This window comes from Medicago sativa, chromosome 7 (genome assembly GCF_051527215.1).
Source record: "Medicago sativa cultivar Bolivia chromosome 7, Bolivia_mono, whole genome shotgun sequence".
In the NCBI taxonomy this organism is placed as follows: domain Eukaryota; kingdom Viridiplantae; phylum Streptophyta; class Magnoliopsida; order Fabales; family Fabaceae; genus Medicago; species Medicago sativa.
In genome coordinates, this window is record NC_140755.1 from 36,691,339 (window position 1) to 36,712,820 (window position 21,482).

The window sequence follows — 21,482 nt, forward strand, 5'->3', positions numbered from 1 at the left end:
TCGCATGGTCATATCTTGGTGTGGTTGAGTTCAGGGAACAAACTGAAGATGGGTGCTGACATTGATAAGATCATATCAGCCGAGCTGCCTGACAACACACTTTATGCAAGACTTTATGATGTTGTTTCTTCTTATATGATGCACGGGCCATGTGGTGGTGCCCGTCTCTTCTCGCCTTGCATGGACAAGGGCAAATGTACGAAATATTATCTGAAGGATTTTAAAGGAACTACGACGATAGACGACGAGGGTTATCTGACGTACAAACGTCGCGATTTTGGGATACATGTTGACAAGCAGGGTTTCCAATTGGATAATCGCTATGTCGTCCCATACAATCCACATCTTCTCATTAGATACGGAGGTCATGTAAATGTGGAATATTGTAACAAATCCAACTCCATCAAGTACCTTTTCAAATATGTGAACAAATGCCCTGATAAGGCATTAATGTAGTTGTCTGTTGACGGTGATAATCGTGATAAGTCCAAGTCGGTTGATGAAATAAAGCAGTATTACGATTGTCGTTATGTTTGGCCTTCCGAGGCTGTTTGGAGGATATTTGCTTTTGATATACACCATAAATGGCCTCCTGTTCTCAAACTAACGTTTCATTTATATAATGAAGAATCGGTACTATATGATGGTGATCGTGACATCGAGGACATGGTGATGTATAACGAGGAAGCGTCAACCATGTTTCTCGCGTGGTTTGAAGCAAATTGTCTGTAAGTAGGCGGTCGCGATCTAATGTATGCTGAATTTCCAACAAGATTTACTTATGAGAAGAAAGACAAACAGTGGCATCCACGTAAACTAGGATATCAAATTGAAGGCTTCATTACACGCCGCCTGGTATAGGGGAGCTGTACTACATGAGGATACTATTTACCGTTCAGAAGGGTTGCATTGGATATAGTTGCATAAAAATTATTAATGGACATACCTATGACACGTTCTAGGAAGCATGCTCTTCTTTGGGATTACTTGATGACGACAGAGAGTTTATAGATGGTATCACAGAAAATGGTGAGTTAGGTTCGGGCCATCAACTACGTTGGTTGTTTGTGCATCTCTTAACCACTAGCACAATGACGAGTCCTGATATAGTATGGGATGCGACATGGCAGTTATTGTCCGATGGTATCTTATTTGTACTTATTCCGGGTACATGTATTTATTTGGATCTTGGAGTTGTTAAACATGCTTTTGGATCCACACCTACAAGTGTTCACGGGATGAGTCGGTTTTTAGTGGGTTGGATCAACAAATAATTACACATAACTTTTTTCTAAAAAAAAACTTAAAAATATACATAATTAAATGACATTCTATATTATAAATTTTTTAAGACATAGAATAAATTCTACTGTTTAAAATTGGAACACTTGAATTTAATTGAAACACTTTGAATCTCTATGATATGGACCGAGTATATAATAGTGCTAACACTAGGTCGGTGCCTAGAAGCGTGGATACATCGCCACTTGGATGCAGTAAAAAATAAGCACGGTCTCCAAATCTTTGTGAACGAGTGTGGGTAAATAAGTTAGTTGATGAGAGTAGGACCCATTTTAGAACATGAAATAAAGGCACCCTTACTTGCAAATATATGGAAATTGTTGACGTTGTGACTCAGAGGAAGATTAATTTTATGTGCCAACATGAAACTAAGTGGGTAGGTGAAAAGGAGAAAGAATTGGATAGTTTAAGATTTAAGCATTGATACACTGGAAAAGTTAGATCGAGAAATGGCGTAGGCATTATTTTCGATATGGAATGAAAAAAAGGATATTATTGATGTAAAGAGGATAGGAGATTGGACTGTAGCCCACAAGTTTGTAGTTGAATAAGACATCATTAATGGTATTAGTGTTTAAACACTTTAGGTAGGGTTGGAATAATATTCTAAAGTAAAATTTTGGAAGGATTTGAAAAGCTTAATTCAAGATATACCACAAGGAGAACAAAAATTATAGGAGGGGATCTAAATGGCCATGTAAGGAGTGTTTGATAAGTTTTGAAGGCGTAAATGATGGTATAGCCTTCGGGAGATAAATACATAGGGTAAATCCATCCTATATTTTTTTTTGCCTATTAATCTTACTGTAGGAAAAGAAGAAGGAATCTTATTACATACAAGAGTGAGATGTCATGTTCTCGGATAGATTTATTTTTAGTAGGAATTCTAACAGAAAGATTTGTTTGAACTTAATGTTTTACCTGGAGAGAGTTTTACTATCAACCATATAATATTGGTTATGTATGTAAGTATTAAGAGAAGAGCAAGGAGGAGATACCACAATTGGTATAGAAGGGTCAAGTGGTGGCATTTAAAGGATGAAAAACAAAGTGTTTTTCTACAAAAGATTTTAAAAGGAAGGTTGTGTGAAGTTGCATAGAAGCAAATGCTACGTGGAACAAGATGGCACTAGGAGAATTAATAGGTTTTGGACCTAGCTAAGAGTTAAGAATCTTGGTGGAACCAAAGTGTGCAAATTAAAGTGAGAATCAAAAGGGAAGTGTGGTATAGGTGTAAAAGTACAAATATTTAGGAAAATTATAAGAGAGCTAAGAAAGGGGCCAAGAAGACATTGAACACAAAACGAATACAAGCTTTTGAAGGTTATACGATAAGTTTATATATATTATTGTAATGGACAAGAAAGAAAGAAAATATATACAGATAAAGTAAAGTGTATTAAAAAGGAAGAGGGTAAATGAAAGTAGTATTTCAAAACTTATTTAATGAAGGTTATGAGATATATATTACCATACTCGGACATGATAGACATTAGAGAGGAGGATAGAAACTATAACTACTATCATCGGATTCAAGAACATGAGGTAAAAGAAGTGTTGAAACACATGAGTAACGAGAAATTTCATCCTCAAACCCGAACCCGCCCCAAACCTTATACAGAGGAACATTGAATGCTTGTTTAGTCATGATGATCAAAATAATATTTGGTGCAATTATGAAAATCAAAATAATTTCTTGTGTGTTAAATTCTTGATACAATTTTTAAAATTGTTTGCAGAAACTCTTTTGCTAGTTCTTTCACCTTTATTGTTTCCAAGAGAATTTAATTCAGGCTTTTCTTCACCAAGTATGTATGGGTGGAGTTGATACTTTAATAAGTTATTATTGTATATAATTGTTTCTGCAGTTTATGTGTTATTGATTTTTACATCAATATGTATAACTTGTATCTTGGCGCAACTGGTAAAGTTGTTGTTATGTGACTGAAAGGTCACGGGTTCAAGTCCTGAAAGTTCTTTCACCTTTATTGTTTCCAAGAGAATTTAATTCAGGCTTTTCTTCACCAAGTATGTATGGGTGGAGTTGATACTTTAATAAGTTATTATTGTATATAATTGTTTCTGCAGTTTATGTGTTATTGATTTTTATATCAAATATGTATAACTTGTATCTTGGCGCAACTGATAAAGTTGTTGTTATGTGACTGAAAGGTCACGGGTTCAAGTCCTGGAAACAGCCTCTTGTGTAAAACAGGGTAAGGCTGCGTACAATACACCAAATGGTGGGACCCCTTCCAGGACCCTGCATATGCGGGAGCTCTAGCGCACTGGGTTGCCCTTTATGTATAATTTGTATCTGTGTTTTGTACTCCTACATCGAAAACATCTAACTTTAGGACCCTGCATATGCGGGAGCTCTAGCGCACTGGGTTGCCCTTTATGTATAATTTGTATCTGTGTTTTGTACTCCTACATCGAAAACATCTAACTTTTAATGACACATCTTGCTTGCAAATTGTAATGGATTTTGCATCCTTTATGCTGTGTTAAAATTTAGAATTCAATTTATTACAAACTGAAAAGAAAAAAAAAATTCACGTACTGAATTTTTTTTTTTTTTTAGAGCTAAAAACTGAAAATTAAAACCAGAATCTCAATTATATTATATTTCTCAATTATATTATATTTTCTAGAGTTTCTAATTAAATTTGGCAGGTGAACACACTATGACAAGCTGGGCTGGTTAGAAGGCACTAGTAAAGGAAGAAAAAAAAAATCATTTATTTTCGTTCAATTGCCATTTTCATAGTAAAAAATATAAGTGTTAGATCGGAATTTGGTTTATGATAAAATAATATAAGTTGATCTATGTATCTGATCCTACTCAGTGAGATATAATGTTTTGTTGTTTTGTCAAGGAAAAAAAAAAGGTTTTGTTGTTTTTTTTTTTGACAAGAAAAAAAAAAGGTTTTGTTGTTGTTGTAAATTAAGTTTTTTTTTTTTAATAAATAAGCACTTTTGTAGCTATTACCTTATTAATAAATTGTCTTTGCCCTTAAAAAAAAGCACTTTTGTTGTATTTTGATAAGTGTCTTTTTGGATTTTTAATTCTTTTTCCTGTTTGTCTTATATTTTCTTTAAACCAAACCATGATCATCAAATAATTGGTTTGTGGTTATAAAGTATTCAGTTTGAGATTGTTTACATAATACAAAAATTGAAAGAGTAATTCCAACTTCCCAATAAGATTAATTTGGTTTTTAGCCCCTAATTAATTCGATTCGGTGGGAAAAAGTTGCAAGGTAGAACGAACACTCTTTTTTTTTTTTAATGCAAAATGAATTGTAGTAAATAAAATGAGAGAATTACAATTAGTACCCGAACACTACTCTTTTATGGGTAATGTATTTGGTAGCTAGCTACCAATCCTTTATTATAAAAGCTAGACTTGCTTGGCTATCATGTTTGCCCTAATCCTCCTTACTTTGCCCTAATTCCCTCGCTTTTTTCCCTCCTAAACATGTACTAATTGCTCGAGTAATCTCATCCGTTCAAGCACTTGATCACATCCGTTTATTCAAACTTGAAAAAAGTTCTCTCACTTCGTTAATGCAATTGAATACGTATTAAAGCCTAATCAAGTCGGTCAACATTGCCCTACACTAATTGCTAATCAGAAATAACTAATTCCCCTACACTAATTGATAATCAGAAATAACATAAACATCCCTTAGAAAGTGGGCAATTGAAAATGTTTCACGCATACATTTTTTACTGTTTCACGCATACACTAATTCCTATCACATTATTCTACTGACATTTCAATGTTTCACGCATGCATTTTTTACACTATAATGTGCTATCCGATATAGAGTGATAGGAAGATATGCGTTTCAAGGTGTAATTTCCCTCGAATTTTACCACTAAAGTATGCACTAATCACTCTACCAATTACTACCTATTAAAAGCAATTATGACCTACTTATTTCAAATATTAACACGTATCAAGGTTGATTCGATTTTGAATATTAATTATTACGTACTGTTAATGGCAATTAAGAACGTAGTTAATGGCTTGAAAACGTCGTTAATGGCAATTAAAAATTTTAAGTCGCATATTTTTGTATAGGAATTACTTTTATGCATTATGCACTGATCACTCTACCGATTACTACCTATTAAAAGCAATTAACTACGTACTTATTTCAAAATTAACATGTATCAAGGTTGATTCGATTTTGAATAGTAATTATTACGTACTGTTAAAGAGAATTAAGAATGTAGTTAATGGCTTGAAAACGTCGTTAATGACAATTAAAAACTTGAAAGTCGCATATTTTCGTATATGAATTACTTTTAATTGCTTTTATGCATTATGCACTAACCACTCTACCAATTAGTACCTATTAAAAGCAATTATGACGTACTTATTTCAAAAAATAACACGTATCAAGGTTGATTCGATTTTGAATAGTAATTATTATGTAGTGTTAATGGCAATCAAGAACGTAGTTAATGTCAATTAAAAACTTTTGAATAGTAATTTTTACCAATAGAAGACTATGATTAATCACATTTGAAACTAACGAAGTGAATTGTCAATTACCTATTTAAATACCACTTAGTTGTGCTAATACAACCATTCTCGACTTTAAACAAATATAACTCTTTCTTGCACTTGCTACTATGACAAACATTTTCACCCCCATTTCAGCTGTGATAGGTGGAAAGAAGGATTTGAAGTTGATTGTCCGTGTGGCCCATATATGGCTGATCCATGATAAGGAAAATCCAGACGATATCATCTTCATGAACATGATATTGGTTGATGAGAAGGTATATTATATAAATCGATTGTATAAATAAATGATCCTTTTTTCAAGTTGCCACTACGATAACATATACTATGGTTTATGTTAATGACATGTTATTTTTTGTTTAGCGAGGACGGATTCATGCCAATGTTCATAAGTTCCTGGTGCCAACGATTCAAGGAATGATTGAAGAAGGAGGAACATATAAGCTAGATAATGTCATGGTAGGATTTAATGAGGGGAATTACAAACTCTTGCCACACAAGCACAAACTTAATATGGAATTGGTGTAAGGCTTGGATCAAGTTTCAAAGGAGTCAATTTTTGTTTGTTTTATTTGTAATGACTATTAACAAGAGTTACTTAAAGAGATGTGTTGAATGTAAAAAAAAAAAAAAAGGTTGATGATAACCAATGATGAATGTGAAAATACTAATGTCACTTCAAATGTCGTTTTTATAGTATTTCGTAATGTATGATAAATAATGTAAAATGTACGGTTTTCAAACTATACTAATGTCAAGATGATATGGTTAATTTAATACATTTTTATCATGTGATCAAACATGTACTAATTGCTCGAGTAATCTCATCCGTTCAAGTACTTGATCACATTCGCTTATTCAAACTTGAAAAAAGTTCTCTCACTTCGTTAATGCAATTGAATACGTATTAAAACCTAATCAAGTCGGTCAACATTCCCCTACACTAATTGCTAATCAGAAATAACATAAACATCCCTTAGAAAGTGGCAATTGAAAATGTTTCACGCATACATTTTTTACTGCTTCACGCATACACTAATTCCTATCACATTATTCTACTGACATTTCAATGTTTCACGCATGCATTTTTTACACTATAATGTGCTATCCGATATAGAGTGATAGGAAGATATGCTTTTCAAGGTGAAATTTCCCTCGAATTTTATCACTAAAGTATGCACTAATAACTCTACCAATTACTACCTATTAAAAGCAATTATGACCTACTTATTTCAGATATTAACACGTATCAAGGTTGATTCGATTTTGAATATTAATTATTACGTACTGTTAATGGCAATTAAAAACGTAGTTAATGGCTTGAAAACGTCGTTAATGGCAATTAAAAACTTTTAAGTTGCATGTTTTTGTATAGGAATTACTTTTAATTGCTTTTATGCATTATGCACCAATCACTCTACCTATTACTAGCTATTAAAAGCAATTAACTACGTACTTATTTCAAAAATTAACACGTATCAAGGTCGATTCGATTTTGAATAGTAATTATTAGGTACTGTTAAAGACAATTAAGAACGTAGTTAATGGCTTGAAAACGTCGTTAATGACAATTAAAAACTTGAAAGTCGCATATTTTTGTATATGAATTACTTTTAATTACTTTTATGCATTATGCACTAACCACTCTACCAATTACTACCTATTAAAAGCAATTATGACGTACTTATTTCAAAAAATAACACGTATCAAGGTTGATTCGATTTTGAATAGTAATTATGACGTAGTGTTAATGACAATCAAGAACGTAGTTAATGTCAATTAAAAACTTTTGAATAGTAATTATTACCAATAGAAGACTATGATTAATCACATTTGAAACTAACGAAGAGAATTGTCAATTACCTATTTAAATACCACTTAGTTGTGCTAATACAACCATTCTCGACTTTAAGCAAATTTAAGCAAATATAACTCTTTCTTGCACTTGCTAATATGGCAAACATTTTCACCCCCCATTTCAGCTGTGACAGGTGGAAAGAAGGATTTGAAGTTGAATGTCCATGTGGCCCATATATGGCTGATCCGTGATAAGGAAAATCCAGACGATATCATCTTCATGATATTGGTTGATGAGAAGGTATATTATATAAATCGATTGTATAAATAAATGACCATTTTTTCAAGTTGCCACTACGATAACATATACTATGGTTTATGTTAATGACATGTTATTTTTTGTTTGGTGAGGACGGATCTGTAACACCCACGTCGTGGCTTTCGATATCCCGCTAGGTGGATACGAAAGGTTCCCGACCTAAGGGGAACGGTTTAAGCCGCAAGGGACCCCCACGACAATAGTAGGAACCGAAACACATCGGAATGAGAGGGATCCGGAGGCCGTGTAGGTATGGGACTACATGGTTGAAGGAAGGCTTATAAGAATTGTTAGGTACTACCCATATCAACAAGATGCATCTTCTTTTCGGGAGCTCAATCCATAGGAACTCCACAGTTAAGCGTGCTTGGCTTGGAGTAGTACTAGGATGGGTGACCTACCGGGAAGTTTCCTGGTAAGCATGTGAGTGAGGACAAAGCATGCTGAAAAGACTCGTGTTGGTTTGTGGGGTTAGTCGGCAATCCTGTAAGCAGTCTGGGATGTTACACTTGGTATCAGAGCAGACCTCTCCCAGTACGGTGTGGTTCGGGGACGAACCAGGCGGAAGCTGGTGGGCATGTAACACCCACGTCGTGGCTTTCGATATCCCGCTATGTGGATACGAAAGGTTCCCGACCTAAGGGGAACGGTTTAAGCCGCAAGGGACCCCCACGACAATAGTAGGAACCGAAACACATCGGAATGAGAGGGATCCGGAGGCCGTGTAGGTATGGGACTACATGGTTGAAGGAAGGCTTATAAGAATTGTTAGGTACTACCCATATCAACAAGATGCATCTTCTTTTCGGGAGCTCAATCCTTAGGAACTCCACAGTTAAGCGTGCTTGGCTTGGAGTAGTACTAGGATGGGTGACCTACCGGGAAGTTTCCTGGTAAGCATGTGAGTGAGGACAAAACATGCTGAAAAGACTCGTGTTGGTTTGTGGGGTTAGTCGGCAATCCTGTAAGCAGTCTGGGATGTTACAGGATCCATGCCAATGTTCATAAGTTCCTGGTGCCAACGATTCAAGGAATGATTGAAGAAGGAGGAACATATAAGCTAGATAATGTCATGGTAGGATTTAATGAGGGGAATTACAAACTCTTGCCACACAAGCACAAACTTAATATGGAATTGGTGTAAGGCTTGGATCAAGTTTCAAAGGAGTCAATTTTTTTTTGTTTAATTTGTAATGACTATTAACACGAGTTACTTTAAGAGATGAGTTGAATGTAAAAAAAAAAAAGGGTTGATGATAACCAATGATGAATGTGAAAATACTAATGTCACTTCAAATGTCGTTTTTATAGTATTTCATATTTTTTTTATTATTATGATATAACTTATTCGTACATATTTTAGTCGGTAGGACCCGTGCAGAGCACGGGTCAATGGTCTAGTTGAGCTACATTTTGCTTTTACGCTCTCTCTATATATATGGCAACGAAATCAAACCATGTTTAATATCACTTTTAATGACACTGTTATTAATATCATAACACTTTTCTACACTTATTCAATATATCATTTTATCTCAGTCCACCAACTTATCGCATTTATCACTTTCCAAATAATTTTTGGTCCAATTAGGAAAGTCGAAATAACTTCTAACTTGATGTTAAATTCTTGATACATCTTTTAAATTTGTTTGCAGAAACTCTCTTGCTAGCTCTCACCTTTATTGTTTCTAAGAGAATTTAATTCATGCTTTTGTTCACGAAGTATGGGCGGAATTGATTACGTTAATAAGTTATCTTTATTATATGTATATTTGCCTTATTTTTTTTGAAAAGTACACTTGGCACTCCTTCTTGCTTCATCTCATTAATTGCTTGATCAAAGATTCAAATCACCATATATTTACTCACATTTTATTTATGTCATTTGCATCACTCACACAAATTTAATTTATTTCAATTAATTTATTAAAAAGTAAAATGGAAATTATAAACATTTTAATAGCCTTATCATGAATATGTTTTGTATTATCAACCAATAAAAATTGACCATGATTCATAATTTAAATTATCAGCCAATCATGATTCATGATTAAAATTACCAACCAATCAAATTTGAGCATACATGTCATCCTTTTAACTTTTACTTAGGTTTTTTCCCCTTCTGTATAGTCAATATGTCTGTCATGATTTTCATCTTCATCATATCACACATCATTTCTCTCTATCTTCATTGTGACACACACTTCTCTCTCTCTCTCTCTCTCTCTCTCTCTCTCTCTCTCTCTCTCTCTCTCTCTCTCTCTCTCTCTCTCTCTCTCTCTCTCTCTCACATATGTTTATAATTTTAGTTGTTTTCGTTTCCTTTATTTTTCATTTTTTATTACAACAATTCTTTTTAAATACGAAGAGACAACTCTCTAAATTTTTGTAACGCCTTCCATAGTTTATGCAGCATGAAAGGAATGATATGGTACATAATATGTTTATACACTTTTTTAGTTTTTTTTTGTTACACATTGAAATTAAATAAAAATATATTTGGTCAAAAAATAGTGTGCGTACGTAGATGTCAAATATATGGTTATCAATAAAATAAAATCGTCAAAAAAAAAAAGTTATCAATAAAATAAAATCATTTGGTTTGAATTACTACGATTTTGTTTCTAAGAACAAATGCACCAATTGATGAATATAAATGTACAATTTTTTTTTCCGTTACAAGATGCATGAATCAAGCACTTGATTATTTTGGTTACTTTGTGTCTTTGGCTATAAATATCCGTTTTGACTCTCACACTTTTCACACCACTCTCTATTCACAAGAAAGTCTTCTATGAACCTCTATTTTCTCTCTTTGTTACAATGTCAATTTTTTACATATTTCTCTTATTAATGTACATGACCCATGTATTGTAACAACTTATTGGATTTCTTTGATATATGTAAGAGAAACACGAGTTTTGGTAATTCATATTATTGAAAGTCTTTTCTGATTATGTTTTTCTTTTTTTAACAAATATAATGTAGTTTTTCTTCTTTGGTATAAAGTTGTGTTGTTGAATATTTTATAACTTTTTTGTTTGTTTTGACTTTTTAACTTGCAGAAATTATTCATGAATAGACAATATTCATGAAGATTCAATTATGGAAAGAAAAAAAAAGTATAGTTGAGATCCAAAGAGAACAAAAGACAAACGTGCTTCTTTATTCTTTTAATTGGAACTTTTTCTTTGGCATTGAAAGAGATAATTATGATAGTAGCTATACTACCTTTTCAGTTGTAAGATAGATGTCAATTGTAATTATAATAGGTGATGACGTTATAAATTGAATCAATATTCTATATTTTTAGGAAATTGTCTTAAGGATGTATCTAGCAAGGGCAGGAACAAGACGATAGAAGACAATACTACTATTGTAATTGATCACACATTAATATGACAATTGATTCTTGCACTTAAATTCATGATCAGAATAAAACCTATTTACTACGTTGACTACCTTGCCTTAATTATATTTGAGTAAATAATTGTAATTACTGTTTATTAGGGTATTAAATTATTTTGATATTGATTGATTTACATTTATTAATATATATCTTTTCATTAATGTGCACTACTTTTTTTAGAGAAGGAAATTTGTATTAATGATGTAATTGTATTATTATCTTTTTTTTAAGCAAAGAAAATATATTAAATAAAAGCAAGTATAAATGCTGAGAGTATATAAACCTGACCCAGCAACCACGAAATCAACCTTAAAAGGATATTAAAACATATGATAAACAACAAATTGTATTGCTATCAATATTGATTAAACTCATAAAAATAAATAATGTAGAATAAATTGATTTTGATATATCAGGAACTAAATTAAAAACTAATTATTAACATGATCGTAAAATAAATCAAAATTAATCAATTTAAGAGTAGTACTCATCACTTTAAAAAAAATGTAGCACAATTGCCAAAAACAAATGTAACATTCATCTGGCATTTTGGAGTATCCTATTTGATGGATAATTTTCAAGTATTTGTATAAACACTCTTTGAATCATGAGACATGTTATGATCCCGGTGAGCAATTGAGAACCAAACTCATCTACATTTTTTATCTTAAAAGAAAATGTATTGTTTAAATTTAAAACTAAAAATTTCAATATTGGTCATTGAAAAGCCTAAATTTTTTTATCCAAAATGAAAGCCTTAATTTTGATATTCTAAAAGAAAAAAGATTAGTCAAGAACATAGAAAAGTCATATAATTATAGAAATGTAATAACAACAAGAGTATAAGGAAGAGTTGAATGATACCCAAAATTAAATTTAAGCAATAAATCCATTAATTTTTCAAATTCCAATTTTAATTTTTTTTCTAAAAAATTGTCTTTAAAAAAAATCAAAGTACATCGTGTCTTTTAGTAGGATTTGGATTCTCTACATTGAAAATTCTCTCAAATTTTCTCCAGTGTAATCTCAACAATTAAACACGAGAGAAGTTGAGAATTAAATTATAAAAAAATGGTTTTTGTATTTTAATCGTGTAGATTGGAAATGGATAAAAATTGAGAAAAATTTCAATGGAGATAATCCAATTCCCTTTTAGTAGCATAGTGCACGTAAAAGTCTTTTATAATACAAAAAAATAATAATACATTTATGGTTAATTTTATATAGAAAAATATAAATGGAATAAAACCTTAATGATCTTTGCGCTGTAATGATTTTTGAGGTTTAACATTTAATGTCGTTATTTAAATAAAATCAAAAACCACAATGAATTTATTTCTACCAAAACCATACAAGACATTAGTTATATTGGTCTCCTCACTTATATGTTGTTCAAAATATACTTTTGAATTTAATGTTGAAGTTTAACTCATACTTGACACGTCAACATCTTTCCCTTCAGTGTGAGACTCTTTATGTTTGTGCTATAAAGATATAAACAATAAGATCAGACAGAGACACAACATGCTAAAAAAGGTGGGTTAGTTGTGTTTTCATGCAAGAAGATTTTCGTTCCTTTCTTTCATGAGAAGAGGGAAATAAACTTAGAAAATATAACAAAATGACAAATGAATTTACACCTAAGAAAAATGATAAAGGAAAAAAAAAGTGTGTGATATGTACTTAAGAGTATAGGAAATAGCGTGAGTTGCTGGTAATTTTATGAGTTTGTCGAATAAGCTGGAGATTTACGAGTAATTATTTTAACAAAAAAATTAGACTCATTTAGAAAATGCGACATCATTTTGAAATATCTAATGAGCATGTATTTCGTCAAATCAACATCATATATATGCCTCTTTCCATTTTCACATTCACCAAAGACAAAATGTGAAAGAATTTGAACTAATGGAGGTTAAATAGAAAAAATAGCATAAAAATGAATGACATTGAAAGACTTGATTTTAAGATAAATGAATTAAACAAATGATATACAATCTCACTAAGAAGTCATAATGCCGGGGCTTCATGGGGAGCCTTGATCATCATATGAGGCTAAGAGCAATCACACAAGTGAGATTAATACCACATTTCACCTAAAATGTCTCATAAACATGTATTTGTGAATTCAGCACAACACAACTACATTTTGCCATTGTCAGATCCCACTACATATTAATAGTGAAGAAATTTGAAATAATATAGGTTGAATAAAAAAATAGCATCAAAATCAATGACATTCAAAAGTTAAAATTAAGGCGATCAAATGGAGCATGTTCAAAAAGGTGGGTTGGTGGTGGTTTAAAGGAGGGATGTTTATGTTCATTCTTTTCAAATTAAATGAAAATAAACAGATAAGAAAAAATAATTTAAACATGAGAAAAGATAAGGGAAATAAAATAAGTATTGTGTGTTTTGTTTGTAAGAGTATAAGGACACTACACCATTTATCCTCTCTTGCAACAGTCAAAAAACGTAGCCAGTACTGAAAAAATTGTTGCCTAAAAGAATAGGGGACGTTTTTTAGGCGTCTCCTGTTCGAGCGTAGCCTATTGTCTAAGGGGACGTTTTTTCACGCTATTTGGGCACACTTTTGTAAAACGTCGCCTAAATCATTGGAAAAGGGGACGTTTTTTTATGTCATTTTTAGCAACAACATTTGACCGTTGCTGTTGGTGGCTACGATTAATAACCGTTGCTATAGCGTGAAATAGCAAAAAAAAAAAAAAAAACAAAATTGTAAAAAAGCTTATAGGAGACGTTTTTTGAAAGTGCTCAGAAAATATTTTACAATAATTGCGTAAATATAATCGTTAATAGCTCATAAAATTGAATTTAACTACATATCCACAAAAGTTGTGTTACATGATACCAAGTACAAGACTAGCAATCAATTTTAATGCTTTTAAGCGCAAATCTAAATAAAAATTGATCCAACTCGTTCAATTTTGTTTTAAAATTCACCATCATCTATGTTCTCCTCTTGAAATTCATCATTTACATCATCTTCTTGAAACTCATCAACCATGTCGCCTTTTTCATCATCTTCATTGATACCTTGATGCAAAAAAAAGTATAACAAAATTAGACTAATCATAGATAGTCTTAATTCGATGGACAATTAGAAAGTCATCAAAAGTTATACATAACACAAATAAAAGCCAAGACAATTAGTAAAACACACCCAAATTATTTATCGTGAACAAGAAAACCTCTTTAATAGGAGTAATTTCCTACAACATCAAAGTCATAAAATAGTCATCGTAACAACATTAGAATAATTCCACAATCTCTAAAATGAATCAACCTTACAATAAATAAATTCTCTAATAAATTTGCTAATATTCTACAACCTTTTAGTGACTACAAACAATGTCAAACAACATGCATAAACAAAACATTTATCCCAATCCTAATTGAACTTAATTGATGTCAAGTATAACATCAACAACTTTTATCCACAATCAATTGCAAATTAAACTCAACAGAAGATAGCGACAACATTACCCAACAACTAATCAATCAAATATACAAATTATTCTTATCCTCATCTAATAACCTTCATCCACAATAACTTACAAATTAAACTCAAAAGAGGATAGCAACAACATTACTCAACAACTAATCCATCAAATACTCAAATTATTCTTATCCTCACATAATAAAATCTCTAACACTAGTTTGGGATTCAAATCTTATTAATACTTAAGTCAAATTCATCAACAATAGTATCTTTTACAACATCAAACCATAGAGTAGCCACCAATATTTATTACAAGAAAATTTACAAGTTGTCAAATAACTCAATATCAACTAAAAGCTTAATACTCTAAAACTTTTTTCTCAACCATCAACAACTCCAAAGTACCCAAGTTAAGAAACTTAAACACAAAATAGGAATCATTTAGTCAAAAAATTACTTTGGAAAAATCCAATTTCAAAATTAAGAGCATCAACAACTCCAAAGTACCCAATTAAGAAACTTAAACACAAAATAGGAATCATTTAGTCAAAAAATTACTTTGGAAAAATCCAATTTCAAAATTAAGAGCATCAACAACTCCAAAGTACCCAATTAAGAAACTTAAACACAAAATAGGAATCATTTAGTCAAAAAATTACTTTGGAAAAATCCAATTTCAAAATTAAGAGCATCAACAACTACAAAGTACCCAATTAAGAAACTTAAACACAAAATAGGAATCATTTAGTCAAAAAATTACTTTGGAAAAATCCAATTTCAAAATTAAGAGAAAGGAGAAAAATTAAAGTTTAAGAAAGTAAGAACAAAAATCAAGTCAAAATCCTAGTGACCAAAATTTTGCCCAAACGTGTGCCAAATTCGGATTTGGGGAAAAATAATATTAGGGTTTCAAAAAAATTGCTCTTTTAAGTTTTCAAAGTTTAAATTCAACACTCACCTTGGAAAAATGAAGTTAATGGCTGCCTAACGAACCTTAATAATTCTGCACATTCCGTTGCCATAAAAACGAAGGAGATAGATAAAAACATGAATGAAACATAAAAGAAAAATAGAAGATAAAAGTATGGTGGCCGGAAAAACCATTACCGTGGTGGAGGAAGAAAAGGGTCGGCGGAAAAGATGCTCCTTTTGAAAAATTAATTGAATTAATGAAAAGATCTCGTCGAATGGATAAAGAAAACAATGTTTTTTCATCCGATCCGTGAACATGGCGGCCGGATCGACGCCGGAAAGTTGGGGGATGGTGGTGGTTTGTTGAAGGAAGATGGAAGAAAGAAACACGCGTGCGTACAGAAGGAGAAGGAAACAATGAGTTTTCCAATCTATTTTAACTATGATACTAATAAAAACAATAATAAAATAATAATTCTTTCAAACAAAATTAATAATAATAATAATAATAATAAATTAACTTGGGCGTCAACGTTGCAGATCCAGAAGCATAGGTATTCTGGTGATTTAGATTTTATCATATTATTTGTAGGCATTTTGCCGTTGAATGCTATTAACTTGGGTGCTGTGAGTTTGTTCGCAGATTCACCCTTTACGTTTTTAGCGATATTGATCATGTTATTGGCTCTGATGTATTCTATCAATATGAATGAATGAATATCTTTTGTTTTTGTCAAAAAAAAAAATAATAATAAATTAACAAAATATATTATTACCTAATTTACTATATATAAAGAAATTAGGCTTGAAATTGCTGACTTTTTTTTCTCTACCTAATATACTCTTTATTTAAACTATTTTATTTGCTATTTTGTTTTTTTATAATATTAATTTAAATATTAATTAAAAATTAAATCCCACAAAAATAGGAAATATCTCACAACAATAGGAATAATATTTTCAATATTATAAAATAGCGAAAATACGGACACTCACTTGCCCGTCTTTTCCTTTTTTTTTTATTGCGCTGACGCGTGTAGATTATCAACGATATTTTATAGAAATTTGCGTGTAAATTACAAACGATATTATATATATATATATATATAATATATATATATTGTGTGTGTGTGTGTGTGTGTGTTTGTGTGTGTGAAGTGATGTTTTGTATGTCACATGTCGCTTCCACATTTATTCTCAATATATTTATTATTTTCTTATTTTCTAAACTAATATTTTATTTGGCATAAATATCTTAACAAACTTCGTATATTATTTTGATCTTATCAACTAAATATTTTATTTAAGTTTTTAATTTATTTTTAAAATTTATGTAGCATAAATATCTCAACAAACTACTCTTTATATTTTAAATTTTCTAATCATCAACGATATCAATCAATAGTTTATCTATCTTTATCTATTTATGAAGGTTTTTTTTGTTTGACAAAGATTTATTTATGAAAGTTAATGACTAGCATCTTTGGCTGAATAACAAGCTGCATCTACTAGTTATTTACCAAAACACTCATGTTTTTCTATTATAAACAAATATTATTTATGCTATTTACGAAAATGTCATTTTAATTAAAATAAAGTTTAATAGAGACAAAAGGGTGTTTTAGTAAAGTACAAGTAGGTGCAGTTTGTTAACTTGCACCTTAGTATTTTTAGGTGGGTGCAAGTTAACAGCCCCCACTGTTAACTTGCACCCACCTAAAAACACTAAGGTGCAAGTTAACAAGCTGCACCTGCTAGTTATTTACCAAAACACCCATGTTTTTTTATTATAAACAAATATTATTTGTGCTATTTACAAAAATGTCCTTTTAATTAAAATAAAGTTTAATAGAGACAAAAGGGTGTTTTAGTAAAGTACAAGTAGGTGCAGCTTGTTAACTTGCACCTTAGTATTTTTAGGTGGGTGCAAGTTAACAGCCCCTTATATATATATATATATATATATATATATATATATATATATATATATATATATATATATATATATATATATATATATATATATATTGGTTTTGCTAGAAGACACCTTTTATGAAGGTGTCTTTTAGCAAATTATTCTATATATGGGAGGATGCTAACTTACACTCACCCTAAAACACTAATTGTCACTATTCAAATTAATTTTAAATTGAAGGGCATTTTAGTAACTAATATATGGACATAATTATTTCCCTGGTTTGTCGTCGGAATTTCCGTGAAAGATGTTGATTAGTTCCGATTAATGAACATGTTTTTTTTTTTTGGATTCAACTAAAATGTTTTGAATTCCTCTAAAAAAGACACAAGGGTAAAATTAGTCAAAAAATGAAAATTTTGTCAAAAAATAAAAAATAAAAATAGACAAGTGAAAATTGATTTTTCATTAAAAAAAAAAAACATTGACTAACTTATAAACATGTAATAACATGAGACAAACTTTTAATGAAACAATATTTGGAATAATGAAAGTGGGTGTAAATTAGTGAGGTGGGTGCAAATTATTTGTTAAAAGTTATAAAAATGAGTGTAAATAATCAAATGGGTGTAGGTTGTTAACTTGCACCTTAATAATTTGGGTTAATAGGTCTTTACCCCCTGTAATATAGGTCATTTCCGATTTTCCCCTGTAAAACTTTTTTTTTATTTACCCCCTGTAAAAAAAATTGTTTTGATTTACCCCCTAGTAGGTCAAACAAAAACCAATTTTATTTTATTTTTCAAGAAATTTTCGTTTTTTTTTTTTTGCCTATTAGGGGGGTAAATCAAAACAATTTTTTTTACAGGGGGGCAAATCAAAAAAAAAATTACAGGGGGAAAACCAAAAATGACCTATATTACAGGGGGTAAAGACATATTAACCCTAATAATTTTAGGTGGGTGCAGCTTGCTAACTTACACCTGTTTTAGGGTGGGTGTAAGTTAGCAATCCCCTATATATATACATTATTGATTATCCATATATTATATGTTAGCTGTTTTTTTTTATTGTTTTTTTTAATAATGTTTGGAGGGAAGATTTGGTTTTTGATAAACAAGTTTAGAGGGAAAATTGCCACAAAATTTTGATGTTGTGAATCTTATACAACATTGAAGGAATGTAGTCTTTTATTAAAACTAAAGTAACAATCTAAAATTGTCCCCAAAAGCACTTAAGGGGACAATTATCAAATATTGCCAGAGAAATAATATTGTGACACTTTAAAAACGTCCCCAGAAGTATTTAAGGAGACAATTCGCGATCGTTGCCAAAGAAATAATAGAGTAACGCTCCAAAAACGTCCCCAAAAGTATTTTAGAGGACGTTTATTAAGGGTTGCGAAAATATTTTTGGCAACAACGAAAAAACGTTGCCTTAGCCACTTTTAGGGGACAATTTTTACATGTCCCTTAAAAAAGTGTTGCCAGAGACAATGTAACATCCCAGACTGCTTACAGGATTGCCGACTAACCCCACAAACCAACACGAGTCTTTTCAGCATGCTTTGTCCTCACTCACATGCTTACCGGGAAACTTCCCGGTAGGTCACCCATCTTAGTACTACTCCAAGCCAAGCACGCTTAACTATGGAGTTCCTATGGATTGAGCTCCCGAAAAGAAGATGCATCTTGTTGATATGGGTAGTACCTAACAATTCTTATAAGCCTTCCTTCAACCATGTAGTCCCATACCTACACGGCCTCCGGATCCCTCTCATTCCGATGTGTTTGGGTTCCTACTATTGTCGTGGGGGTCCCTTGCGGCTTAAACCGTTCCCCTTAGGTCGGGAACCTTTCGTATCCACCTAGCGGGATATCGAAAGCCACGACGTGGGTGTTACAGACAATAAATGGTGTAGTGGGAATAATGTGAGTTGCCAATAATCTTATAGGTCTGTCGAAGGAGTACGAGATTTTTAGGTAATTATTTTACCAAAAAATTAGATCTAATTAAAAAACCTCACATTATTTTTAATGTCTAATAAGCATATATTTTGTCAACTCAGCATAACACGTCTGCAATTTTCCACTCTCATTTGCCACCAAAGACAAAAATGGAATGAATTTGAAATAATAGAGGTTGAATAAAAAAATCACATGAAAGAGGAAGACATCAAAAAACTAAATTAAAAAATAAAATAAACAAATGACATCCAAAAATAAAAAATAAAATACCGTTCATCGTAATGCTGAGACATAAGACATTAGGTATATAGATCACATCACTTATGTGCCGCTCAACATACACTCTTACCTCCAATATGAAACTTTAACTCAGACTTGACACATTAACTTAAATCCCTCAAGTATGAGACTATCCACTTCAGGGATCTACCACTAGGAACCTCTTCTGCTTCCTCATAGTCAAATTGGGATATGATGCCATCATTGAACCTTATGGGGTAGTCAACACTGGTGTGCATTTATCCATTGAACAAAGATCAACCACACAAATGAAAATGATACTAGACTATGCTTGGCGCAGGTGTTCATACTAAAGAATAAACATTTAACTTACCAAAAATTGAGGCTCGATTAAAAAAAAAAAAACACAACATTTAAAAGTGTCTAATAAACACGTTTTTTGTTAACTCAACAAATCACATAAGAGTTTATCCATGATTAAATCCATCAAAAACCAAGAGTGAATGGATTTAAATTACTAGAGATTAATTAAAAAATATTGCATGAAAGTGAACAACATCTTAAACCTTAAATTTAATATAAAACTTAAACATCTACTCTTATATTGGTCATCTTTTTTTTTTAGCAGAAAGAGGTAGCAGGATGACTGCTAACCTCTAAACTTCATTAAGAAAAGAGAAAAATACAAAAAAGAGACTTGATGCATCAACTATGAAACTTTATTGGTCATCTCACTTATATGTTTGTCAACATCTACTCTTGCATCAACTATGGAACTTTAAGTCAAAATTGACACATTAACATATTTCCCTTATGTGTGAGACTTGATGCATTTGTGATTTGGTGACATAGGCACAACATGGTAAAAAAAGGTGGATTGATGGTGGTTTATGTAGGTTTATGTTCCCATATTTAATGAAAAGAGAGAAAGGAAATTAGAAAAGGAAAGAATATGAAAAAGCAATTTGAACATGAGAGAAATGATAAGGAAAAAAAAAAGGTTTGTATTTTGTCTGTGGAGGTATTAGGAATAGAGTGAGTTATTGGTAATTTTATGGGTTAGTTGAAGAAATTGGAGATTTATGAGTAGTTTTTACCAAAAAAATAGATTCAATTAAAAAAGTCCCACATCATTTTAAAATGTCTCTTTGTCAACTCAACATAAAAAAATTGTATTTTTCATTGTCAGATTCCACGAAAGACTAAAAGTGAAGGTGCAATAACAACCAACAACAACCAAGTCTTATCCCCACGAAGCGGAGTTGTCTATAGAGATTCAATTTTTTAATTTTTTTTTTTTATGTTTGTTGTAGATGCTGACACAACCTTCTTTTATTTTATTTGGGATTGGGACCAAGGCTACCATAAACAAGATTAAAGTTCAAAAGTGGATGTATTTGAAAGAGCATAGGTTGAATAAAAGCAATTGCATGGAAGTGAGTGTCATCCAAAAACTTTTATTTAATATAAAAAATTAAGCAAAGAACATCCAAAAACTAAGATAACAATTTATCATAATGTATGGAGCTCCGAGGGAGCCTGTAATGACTTGGATCATCACATTTGGCTAATAGAAACCCCACAAGTGAGATTGACACCACATCTTCATCCAAAACCT

General features: G+C 31.4%; 1 long non-coding RNA gene across 2 annotated transcripts; it reads right to left on the reverse strand.

Annotated features, from left to right (window-relative positions):
- Positions 1–14,190: 14,190 nt before the first annotated feature.
- Positions 14,191–16,149, reverse strand: LOC146905995 (uncharacterized). 2 transcript variants are annotated; one of them, XR_015018722.1, is made up of 2 exons: positions 15,938–16,149; positions 14,191–14,424 (listed from the first exon to the last, which is right to left on the reverse strand). It is a non-coding gene; the product is annotated as an uncharacterized LOC146905995 (long non-coding RNA). The 2 variants fall into 2 exon arrangements; XR_015018721.1 differs by lacking the exon at positions 15,938–16,149 and adding an exon at positions 15,789–15,843.
- Positions 16,150–21,482: the final 5,333 nt, after the last annotated feature.